Consider the following 12,726-nt stretch of genomic DNA (forward strand, 5'->3'; position numbering starts at 1 on the left):
AGGAGCACCAACCCTCTGTGCAGTGGAAAAACCCGGTATAACTTTTGACTCCCCCAAAACTTAACTACTTGCGCTGCCAGGCTCAATGAACAGAAGTATAACCTGTAAAAAGATAAAACTTTTTTTTAAAAATATTTTATTTATTTGTCAGAAAGCACGCACAAGCAGGGGGGCAGCATGCAGAGGGAGAAGCAGGCTCCCCACTGAGCAGGGAACCCGATGCAGGACTCGATTCCAGGACCCTGGGATCATGACCTGAGCCAAAGGCAGACGCTTAACCGACTAAGCCACCTAGGCATCCCAAGATAATTTTTTTTTTTTTTTTTGACAGAGAGATAGAGAGAGAGCACAAGTAGGCAGAAAGGCAGGCAGAGAGAGAGGGAGAAGCAGACTCTCCACTGAGCAGGGAGCCCGACGCGGGGCTCGATCCCAGGACCCCAGGATCATGACCTGAGCCGAAGGCAGCCGCTTAACCGACTGAGCCACCCAGGTGCCCCCCCAAGATAAAACTTCTTTAAACAAGATTTTTATTTATTTGAGAGAGAGAGAGAGAGAGAGCAAGCACTCAGGGGGAGGAGCAGAGGGAGAGGAAGAGGGAGGGGAAATAATCCCAAGCAGACTCTGTGCTAAGCGCAGAACCCAACATAGGGCTCCATCTCACAACCCTGAGATCATGACCTGAGCCGAAATCCAGAGTTGGACACTTAATTGACTGAGCCACCCAGCTGCCCCAAAAGAAAAAACTTTCTGGAACACTTCAGATCCTGAGGTGTCAAGGGCCAATTTGCTCATGTAATTTTTTAATGCTTCCATAGGTGACCAGTTAGAGGAAGTCACTTTTTGTACTCCTAGTAATGAAGATCTTTTTAAAATGATGATTTATTTATGTGAAGACATCATTGAATATTCAAATGCAATAAGATTATTGAGGAACTGTCTGCTTTGGGTTTGTTTAGAATGACTCCCAACTCTTACACAATTTAAAATGTTTATTTGGATTAGTGCTCGTCTTCTTTCATGTTTAAAATACTAACAGCGATGAGCCTCAGTTTCTTTAATTGTAAATTAGGAATAAAATGGCCATGCTTCATAACTTTTCTTTCCTTTTAGTAAACATGCAGAAAATTATACAAGTTGTAAGTTTACAGCTCAGTGAATTTCACAAAGTTAACAAGTTCATGTAACTAGAATCCAGACCAAAATGACAAAACCTTGACATCATCCTAGGAATTCCACTTACGGCTCCTTTTAGGCATCATACCCCCAGCCTTCTGAATTTTAACACCATAGATTGTGTTTTTCTGTTCTTGAACTTTACGTCAATGAAATCTTGCATTGCATGTATTTGTGCTGTCTTGTTTCTTTTGTTGAACATGATTTATGAAATACCCATGTTGTTGCATGCAACCTTAGTTCTTCATTTCTGTATGGTATTCCATTGTAGTCCCAAGTAATTGATCCTCTCAGATACTGATGAATATATACTGCTGCTGTTTTTGGAATTATACAAGTAGTACTTTGGTAACTGTTCTTGGGCATGTCTTTTATTGAACATATGCACAATCTATTGGTTATATACCGAAGAGTGAAACTGGGGGAAGGGTCATAGGGTATGCATACAGTTAGCTTTAATAGATACTTTTCCGAAAGTTTTCCAAAGTGGTTGTACCAATTTATGTTCTCACCCACTAAGAGTATATAGGAATTTCTTTTTCCAAATCCTTAAAAACACTTAATATTGACTTTTCATTTTAGCCATTTTGGCTGTGTGCAGTTGTATCATTTTGTGGTTTCAATTTGCATTTGCCTTATGACTAGTGATGTTGAGCACCTTTTTATGCTTGCTGGCCATTTGGATAAGCTCTTCTGTGAAGTGCCTGTTCAAGTCTTTTGCCCCTTTTTCTACTGGGTTTTCTGCCTTTTCATTGTAGAAAATCTTTATGTATTTTGGATAGAATTGTCAGATAATATATAGAGATTACATATTTTCTTTCACTTTGTGGCTTACCCTTTTTCTCTCTTAATTCATACTTTTTGAGGAAAAATTGAGTTTAATGATCTCTAATTTATCAGTATTTTCTCATTATGACTAGCACCTATTATCAGTTTAAGAAATCTTTGCTTATCACATAAATGTGAAGACATTTTCCTATGTCTTTTTCTGAAATCTTTTACTTTGCCTTCCACTTTTGGATCTGCAATTCATACAGAATTGATCTTTGTGAGTATAAGGAAGGTGTCAATATTTATTTTATCCATGTGGGTACTTAAGTGACCCAGTGTCATTTTTCAAAGCCTTTTGTCCCTACACTGCATGCTGTCCTCACACTGAAAATATGTCACCTTTGACATAAATTACATCACAGGTTACCAAATATGTGTGGGTGTCCTTCCAGTCTTTTCTATTTAATGTCTACGCTTGTGCCCACAGCACATTGTCTAGTTACAATAACTTTATAATACATCTTGTTATCTGCCAGTGTTAATCATCTGCAAGATTGCTTGGATTATTCTTGGATTCTTGCATTTCCATGTACATTTTAGAATCAGCTGATTAATTTCTGTAAAAAAAGTTATAATTTTTATTGGGCTTACATTTAATCTCTTGAAATCTTAATATATTGAATTTTCTAATCCATGAAACTCTACATTTATTTATCTTCTTTCTCTCAATCATGTTTTCAGTATAGAAGCTTACATATCTTTCATAATTTTATATCTATATTCATAAGGGATTTTGGTAAGTAATTTTCCATCCTTGTATCACCTTGTTGGGTTTTGGAATGAGGATTATACTGGCTTCATAAAATATGTAGAAAAGTGTTATATCTTCTTTTTACTACTTCCTGGGAGAGTTTGAATGAAATTGGTTATTTTTTCCATAAATAGTTGAGGAATTTCATAGTTTTGTTGTTGTTAATTAAATGAGCTATTACATCTAAAGCACTGAGGAAGTACCTGGCATTTAATAAATGCTCTAAAATGCTAGCTATCCTTCTGTGCTTGACTGTCCATTTTCCCCATGTAAATCACTACATTAATTCACCAGAACAGCAGGGTAGACTTTCTACAGAGACCTACATAAAGAGATAATGTGCTTTAAGCCATTCTTTAGATGTCACCTTTTAACATTCATCCAATGATCAATTGAGTACTCATAATATTTTCAGAAGATATTCTATTTTGATTTCCCAGCCACTTTACTCCCATAAAAGTCGAATTACTACTACACAAAAGAGAGGTGGGTTTCAACAGAGCACAGTTTTAAATGATACAGATCACTCCATCTTGTACTCATGAAGGATTTTTTGTTACTAACAGGTGCACACTGAGTTCATGAAACATCTACCTTTTTCCCTTAATAATTCCAGGCACCTTCCATTCTGAGTTCTTGTGCTCTCTCTCCTTTCCTTCTAGTGGAATTTTTCAAGGGGTACCTCCATGTGGTCTCCATTTTCCTAGGTCCACTCATTTCTCAACTCAAATCTGGTTTCCTTTCCTACCACACTACAGAAATGACTCATCACCAAGATCCCCACAAGTTGCCATGCCATTAAATAAAGGTCTCTGTGCTGTCCTCAACTGAAGTGATCTCAGTGGTATGCACTATGGACCACACCTGCTTTCTTGAAACACACTCTACCAAATGGATTCTATGACAATATATGCTTACTGCTTTTTCTCTTATTTAGTATTTTCTATTTAGCCTTAGTGGACTCATCCTTACAGAACTTTTTCAGTGTGGAGTCAATTTCTTGAAGCATCTGGCTTCAATCATTTCTATGAATGTTGGCCCTTATGTATATCTCCTTCAAGTAGTGTATTTCTTTTTTCGGCTCCATATCCATATATTGTTAACTCTTTGAGATCCCCATTTAGAGGCTTCTCAGGTACCTCATATTCAACATTGTCTAAAACTGGGCTCATGCTATTCTTCTCATGGCTGCTCCTGTAATTCTCTCTTAGCAAACACCATACCATCTTCCTGGACCCCAAGATGAGAACACTGAGTGCCATCTTGGAACTCTACTCTCTCCTTCACCCCATGGTCAAGCAATTGAGAAGTCCTGCTCATTTTTCCTCCTAACCATCTCACGATTTCACCTGTAGTTTTTTTCCATTGACACTATTTGAAGGTCCAGGTGACCATCAATTTATCAAGATTATTCAAATTAGCTCTTCTCTGAACATTCACAATTGCTGGTCTACCCACTGCAGCCAGAATACTCTTTTTAAAACTTGAATCTGCAAATGTCATGCCACTTTTCAAAAGTATCTGTTTCATGTCTGTCTCCACCAAGGGAATGCAGTCTGTTTTGTTCAGGTAGATCATCAGTGTTCCATATATGTTCATTAAATGATAAATGACAAGAAAAAAAATCAAAGTTGTTTTTTTTTAACCGTGCACAAATATATTTTCCTGTGATATGTATGTAGGTAATGACTTCTCCAATATAAGACATCATTGAAAAGTTTATAGTTGACATGGCCAAAGCTTATAAATAATATCACAGTACGAGCTGTGTGTTTAATACAAGAAATTACTTCCTCTGATAGACCACACTAATCTACCCATCTCAGCGCTCTGTATACATGAAAGGGCAGAGAAGAAAAGTTGACTATAACCCAATCAATTAATCAGGTATTTCCTGAGTGTCTTTTAGGTGCCAGACAGGATGGTCTACCCAGTGGAGGACAGAGGGAATCAAGGCCTCTGGTAATGATGAGCTATAGCAGAATATGGCAAATGCCAGAAAGATATGAAAGATGTGGGGGAGGGGGTGCAAGAGAGAAGGGTAGACTCTAATTCAGCCAAGTAAACAAAAGAAATCCTATTTGGGGCAGGAAACTTCTGAAAATTTTAAAAGATGGTAGAATTTATTTGGACAGAAACTTGTGAGAAAGTATTCCTAGTGAAAAGAATAGTCGGAATAAGGATTAATCTGATGTAATGTAATTGGTACCATCGCCATGTCTTGTAAGAGGTATTGGAGGCCTTGGCTTAGGGGGTGGTGATCAGAAATGGACAAGACAGAAATGGACAAGATAACATGGCAACACTGGATCTACAGATTTATGGGTTGGGAGGTGGGGGGAAAAAAAAACATAAGGAACAAAAAAGGGGATGCCCAGTGATTACTAGCCCAGAAAATGCCAGTGCCAGTAAGGGAAATAAGGAAGCTAGGAGACTATGGGTTTAAGGGTCCTGAACACACAGAGGGAGAGATAACAGAATTTCTGACCCACTGAGGTAGAGGTGCCTAAAGACATCCAGTCAGAGCTGGAAATGGGGCTGTGAGGTTTGAGAAGAGAATCAGGAGAGCTTGGCTAAACTTCAACATTCCTACTAAATTATCTTTAATTATCATACTGAAACCATAATCCATAAATTTTATCTAAAGAGCATTCTGGAATCTCGTATGAGTTTGATTACTTGTATAAATCTTCACATTTCCCTTACAACGAACATTTTTAACGTTCAAAGTCTACTTAATCAATTAACAATTGTTTTCCACTTACAGTTTATTAAAGGTTGATTCAGTCCTGCTCTTGGTAGCCCAGCTGCTGTCTGTGTCCTAAACTTAATGCTCAGAATTCCCATTGGGCTGCAGAGGGAGTAAGTCTAACTAATGATGCCTTCTTGTTGGACAAATTATTTCATTTTGAAATTGCATAGCAAAGGAACAACAATAAAGTATCGGTTCCACTTTTAAATAAATAAGGGGTTATTTTGCTGCTGAAAGTTTTCATTCAAATGACTGATCAGATCTCACATGTCTGTTTAAAAATGTCTGACTTAGGTCGTTACAAAATGACAGACTGTGATAAACTACATGATAGTTGGGAGTGAGACAATGAGGCATTGTTTACACAGAAGATTGAGTAACTGGTTTAACAAAAGAGGTTTTTGGATATCTATTGTATGTACAACTAAGAGATTTACTGGAGCTTTTATAATTTCTGCAAGGCTCTTTTCCAGCCAGCTTCATTAACTTGAAGCAAATCAAATCATGCAGAAATCTGGCTCAGCCAGAAAGAAAACCAGGAAGATATAATATGAAGAAAAACAGACACGGGATGATAAGGTTTAGAATCTTTGGCATTTTTCATAAACGTTTTGTTTGAAGATTATTAAATTACAACCCAGAGAGGAAAAAAAAAATAAAACTATTAAATCAGGTCTTTTTACCTCAACTTTTCTTTACAATACACACACACACACACACACATATATATATATGTTATATATAAAACTGCACAGAGTATGTGTCAACAAAATAGTCTTTACAACTTAAATATCATTTGAACAGAAGGATATTTGCGTGTATTTTATATATGCATAAAATCGGGGTTTTTACTTGGGGGTACTATGAAATGGTGGGGTCTGAAGGAATCAGCTATTTTTTAAGACGACCTTGGGGTGGTGCTTTTCAAGGAATAGGGTTCTGAGATATATATGCATTATGTGTAGCTTATCTTGCTCAGGAACAAAAGATCAATTTGGACGGCTGAGTTATTTTTACTTTCTGCTCAAAAATGCGGGCAAATACAGTGGTTATGACAATCAGGTAAAGCAGCCATAAATTAGTCCCTTGCTCCTCAGCCTTTCTCCATCTTCCTAAATACTTCCAGAATTCATTCATTCATCCCCCTCTCTCTGAAGCTCTAATATTGACATTCTATTTTGGAAATAAGCAAAGTCCAGTCAGAAGATATGGCGTTTGTAAGGTAACCAAATACTCTCATGTAACCTTCACTTTTTGGATGAATGGTCCCTCCCTTTGGACCTTTGCAGGGCTTCCACTGTCTGCAACGGACTGCCATACACACTGGCGTCCAGCACCGGGGAGCTGACTGCCATTGTCCACACACGTCTTCAGTAATCATGGCGCAGGACTCCCAAAGGCTTGTGCTAATCCTGGTAATTATTAAAAAATCTACTTACAAGAGACACTCGTTGGGGAGATGATGCTACTACCAGAGACCTGTGAACTCAAGAGAAAGAAATGGACTCACATGCCCGATAATCTGAAAGGAGTGTGCAAACGGGAGAGGAAAAAACTGAATCTTAAGGAGAATCTGTTGGAGGTAGGAAAACAAGTTCGGAGTCACACTTGCATCCAGGTGGTCTCCCAGCCATTCTCGAGGAGGTTGTTCAGACCCCTGGCCACCTTACTTTACCTCCTATTTGAGAAGGGACCTCAGTCTTCCACGGTCGCTAGATTGTTTCCTTCTGACGGGCCAAGCCGCTAAGCAACTAGCACACCCACGCGTGTGGATGTGAGCACATGGGTGTGCATTGGCGCACGTGGAGAAGCAGGGAGAGTACAGGGAGGGCTCCACGCATTTCAGAATAACACCATGGGTACCACCACGGAAACAGAGAGTGTTGGTCTAATCAACCCAACAGGGCATCGGGTGCTGGTGCCCAAGGCTGGCGTGGGTCCTAGAGAGCGCTGCGCTTCTTCCGAACGGGGCTCTGGCTGCTGCAGAGTTTCAATTCTGCATACTGCACCTGTGAAAACAAACAGACGGGCCGCCGGTGGTTAGGTAACCCTAGCTCACCACAGTGTGTTAATGGCTCCCCAAGGACAGACCGAGGCAAAGGAAGGAAGGTTCAAAGGCAATGAATCATTTTCTAAACACAGGAACATGGAGGGATTAATTGCAGGAAGGATTTGAGAAGTCATGCATCATTTCTTGAGACCAAAATATTAAAAGCAGATTTTTCTAATGAGATGCACGGGTTTCTACCTGCTCTTGGCACTGCCAGATAATTTTAGTTCTGTGTGTGCCCGTTTTCAACCACAAGTACGCTTAATAACTGCCTCTTGGGAATGTTTATCTTAGTATATGATACAGCAAAACTTACTAAGAAATATTCATTTGCAATTATCTAAAGTCTTGGGGGAAGAATTCTCTGCAAATTATATAATACATTTATGTTGCTAGGGAGAGGAAAAAAAATGTTGAAATTGATACCGGCCACAGAGTTAAATAGATTTCTCTTAAAAATGAATTGCATTTACAATGTAATGGCTAAAACATCTGTGATAAATATGAGCACTCAGGGAGTCCCCAGTGGAAAACTGTCTATTGTGTTATTCGAAAGTGCTCTTGGGGATACATGGAGGATCTTACTAGCATACTGTACATCTTCCTCGAATGCTCTTTTGTAGCGTCCCTCTGTATTCATGCCCACTCCAACTGGATGGCTGCTCGGAGAGGTGGTGCCTGGACTACGTAGAGACAATCCTTGTGGTAGGGTGTGCTGGATGATGATTTCCTTTCTTTGAGGATGCAGGGACAAACTCACATTGCAACTCAAGTGATGCAACTCACTCTCATTTGGTGTGTGGGTTTTGATTGGCTGACAGTGGAATGGCTTCATTTAAAGTATTGTATTACAGACCACATGTGCTTACTGGTTTTTAGCATTTGTGCCAAACTCCCCAAGGACACCATGCCCCATCACATATGTTGAGCTACACTTCGTCAAAAGCAGATACATGCAAAAAAGCACCCTTTCCTCAGAGTGTTTGGTGAAGGTCCCCTAGGGGAGCAGGGAATGACATACCTGTCAATCTTCAGTGCAAAACAAACAGGGGCCAGGTTACTATTTTATCATCATGTAATGCAAATGTTAACGAGGAACCTCATATTCATAGAATGCATGTAATAGCTAATTATATCATAAAATGGAGATTAAAGAAAAACGGCGTCATGAAGTCTATTTTAATCTCTAGAACTCAGAGTGAAGGGGAAAGAAACTGTAGGTCTTTTCAGCCCGAGTCACTGCCATTGCCCAAGAGCCGCCGTGACAGCGGCCCAAGGATGAAAATCAATACTTGATTTGGATTCTCTCAGATAATAAAGCGTTGTGTCTTTGATCATCATGTTGGTATTTGACACCATGGTCTCCCCACCTACTCCTTCTATGATCTCTATTCTCCTTGAGAGATATCAATGCCTCCCCTCCTTCCTCTGGATTTATAGCCGCCTGATCTGCAGGGGCCTGGCTCGGGCTACTCTACAGGACTTTTTTGCCTGGTTTATTTATTTATTGTTGCCTGGTTTAATCTCTATGCATCCATAGAGACCAGATGCCACTGGACTAAGTGACCATTACCTGTGAATAATACTTCTGATCGATCTCCAATTATTTCACACTGTCTCTGCCTCTATGTGTATGAGAGTGGGTAGGAGCTTTGCCCTCGGCATCCCTAAGTCTTCGGGGGGGAAGGTATAGAAGGGAAGCCTAGGACGTAATTGGGGCAAGCAATAATAAAAAAGAATAACCCTCTTGTCCCTTACTTCCCCTAAAATGCCTGCCATCTGGAAGAGGAGGAAAATAAGCAATCCTCCCCTAGCTTGGGATCTCCCACTCACTGAGCCCATCTTATCCTCCTCAGGGAGGCAAGTGATCAAAAAATGGACAAACACCATTGCACCATACCCACATAGTGTGAGTTCCAGATCCTTCTTAAGTAGCCCTTTTTGGGGGGTAATTTTCCATAATCATCTCATGCTCTGGACAAAGGTTTTCCTGCCACCTCCCTGCAAGCCAGGCCTCTTTAAGGATTTTCTGACGCATTATCTCAATTACACAAGAACAGCCCTGTGCTCTTCAGGCTCCGAGGATGGCCAGACTTCAGTGCTGGGGTCCCCGTTGGTGGTGACCGTTCATTACGTACCTTTTGAACATCAGATGGTACCCTGGAGAGGAAGTCTAGCAGCTCATTATTGTCGATGGCATAGGGATTTCGAAGCTTCTTCGTAAATTTATTTATGCCTGAAAAATAGAAACACAGGGAGATCTCTTTGTCTATCTGTCTGCCTATCTATCTATCTATCTTTAAAAACTCTCCTGACTGGGGGAGGGGGAGATTCACAAGCAAAAATTAGTGTAAAACAATTACTAGACCTCAAGTCACACACACACGTCACTGTCATGTGGAATACTCACAAATGCCTTTTCTGGAAGGAAGGAGGGGTGGGGGTGATTCTGTGGGACAGGAGTTCTGCCATCTTCAACTGTGAAAATCCCATTACAATCCCAGCAGCAGGATGGCAGAAACACACACTAAAATCGTGGAGCTCATTGGCTTTTTTGGACTAGGCTGATTAACAGCCTCCTCTGCTAGGAAAACAAACATCCCAGATGGGAAAAGGCCTTCATTAGCCCCAACAAGTCTCTGCTTGGGGGCTCTGGACCAAATGTAGCAGTAGGAGGTGGAGGGCGGCAGTCGCTTTTTTTGTTGTTAAAAAGAAACTGCAGAAATCTCTCTCCCCTACTCCAGCTCATTTTCACAGGTTTCTCTTCTCTCACTGCAGAACAGAACTTGACGTGTTGATTGTACTTTGATGCTGCAGGAAACTGTGAAAAGTTATTATTGGAAATCATCTTACTATGGCTGCTAACTTAATTTATGGACCGCGACACTGGTGCGTGGGTTTGTCTAGTCAATGGAGTCCCTGCTAATTTAGGATGGGGACAGTGGTAATTAGAGGACGTTCAACCCTTAAAGTGTCTTTGATGGCTGCACTTTGGGTGTGCGGGCATGCCCCGGGCAAGCTCCACCTGTGGTTTCCTCTGTAGAGGGATGTACCTCTCAGCCACCTTTGTGTCTCCTCCTCTGTTCCTCCCAGCTGCTGGTAAGAGCTCAGGAGCTGTTGCCTTTCCTCCAAAGGTCAACTCTTTCTCATGCTGAGTTTTCCAAGCAGAAAGAGTAAGGTGGTGGGCTTCTGAAGTTCTGCCACAGAGTGCTTGTTTAGCGAGGATCATACCTGAAGCCCTGGTTGATCCCAGTGATGCTGAATGAATTCTCACCTTAGATGAACCCTGACTGACTCTTCCCTCAAAGTCAAGGTAACAGTTAACTGTTTGACAGTCCCCAGCCCATAAAAGCTTTGCTGTTTTTCTTCATTAAATATTATTTTGCTTTCGTCTAAGGATGGAACTTTCTGAGTGACATTATACCTGAGTCATTTCCTTAGAGGGTCAGATTTACATCTGCTTTGCAAATGGGAGCTGGCCATTGTTCATGAGTAAAATGGTGGCCCGGTGGTTGGGCTGGGGAAGGCTCCTTACAAATGATCCTTTTTCTCTCAAGTCAAAGCTGCACTCTGCCTTTCTTCTCTCTACCCCCCACAGCAAGCTTCATGTTTCTAGCTAAAATTTCCCCCAGCGTTCCTTTAAACTAAAATACTCTCACTGTGTTATTCTAAAGACATTTAATTGTAGCATGGGCTTTTTGGCAAAAGAAAACAGACAAGGCAAAATGATGAAGGGAGACAAAGACTTATTGAGAAAAGATATATCTTCTATTGTTAATTATATATAGTGTGCGCATCTGGAGTCTTTACAATGAACAGCAAGGCAGGGATATTCTCACAGCCGATCAAAACACTGCATTCTTAGTCACTGAGAAGATTATAAACCTGCACAGTAGCTCAAATACACCAGTAAGGGCAGAAGTGGCCCACAATGCACTGAGATTGTCTGTTTGAAAAACTTAGTGAGAATCAAAATTATAAGCCGCTCCGATTACATGCTTCAAAAGCACACCTTACTTTTTTTGTGTGTTGTCAAATGTCAGTAATTCTACAATATTATCTACTGTGTGAGACCAAGTGTCCATGGGGGCTCATGTACTCCTGGGTCCTCAGTAAGGGGCAATGGGTCAAGGAACAAGGGCTATGGAACAGGAATAGCTGGGCCCCAGCTCTGGCATCACCAGGCATCCGCTGTGTGGGTTTAGGCAAACCACTGGACCTTCCTGTGCCTCATATTTCCTACATTAAAATCTGAATAATAAAGACCTGAGCTATAGAGTGTCCTAGGTTGATGGGAGAATCACATGGACAATGTAAGCATGAGGATTCTGTAATTTGGAGTTCCATAACAATGAGGGAGGGCTACCATCATTACTCGAGATGTCAATAAGCCAAAAAACAAAGGGGTGAGAGAAGAATCCCTATACTATATGGCATGTGAGTACACACCCAAATTTGGAAGTTGTACCTTTATCAGCGTGACAGACACGCCTTTCAATATTTTTAACCTAAATGCAGATAGGCAGAGGGTCTATCTGCTCTGAATTTTAATTTTTTAGCACACCCAAAGAAGTGGGATCCAAATACCAAGGGATAACATTTGGCAAAGACACTGTCATTTAATGGTCCCAGATCACAGATTAAACCGATCAGTGGAATAGAATGAGCAATCCAGTTTAAAAAAAAAAAAAAAATCTCTTGGAGAAAGTTGGAAAAACTGCATGACTGCTTTGCACATATGGCCACAGGTGAATAAACACTTGAAACAGAATTATAACACTATTTTTCAGACACTTGTATGAGTGCCTAGCATGTAGCCCTGACCTCAGTACATTGACGAGAGTGTTGAGATGGGGCAGAGTGTCCTTGCTCGCTCATGTATCAAACAGTTAAGTGCTTGCCACATAAAAGACACTGTGCTATCAAATGGAGATACAAAGTTAAGTAAGTCATGGGTCTTCTTTTCAAGAAGTTCATAATCTAGCTTGGTGAGTTCTATCTACCGTGGAACAACAGAAGTATCCAGATCAGAACTGAACCATCTATGCTGGAGAACAGAATGAAAGGAATATGGGAAACCTCTTAAAAGGGGCAGAAAACCCACATGGGATCTAATCTTAAGAAGTGCCTTGCCTTAGATATGTTAAGAAAAAAAAAAAGAAGAAGAAG

The 12,726-nt window shown here is 40.6% G+C and overlaps 1 long non-coding RNA gene across 1 annotated transcript; it reads right to left on the reverse strand.

The window, feature by feature from the left end:
- Positions 1-971: 971 nt before the first annotated feature.
- On the reverse strand, positions 972-12,687 carry LOC145723584 (uncharacterized). The gene is made up of 2 exons (XR_014148790.1): positions 9,696-12,687; positions 972-7,516 (listed from the first exon to the last, which is right to left on the reverse strand). It is a non-coding gene; the product is annotated as an uncharacterized LOC145723584 (long non-coding RNA).
- Between the last annotated feature and the right edge of the window lie 39 nt (positions 12,688-12,726).

The sequence above is a fragment of the Leptonychotes weddellii genome, chromosome 9 (genome assembly GCF_054177405.1).
Source record: "Leptonychotes weddellii isolate Sample4059 chromosome 9, ASM5417740v2, whole genome shotgun sequence".
Taxonomy (NCBI): Eukaryota; Metazoa; Chordata; class Mammalia; order Carnivora; family Phocidae; genus Leptonychotes; species Leptonychotes weddellii.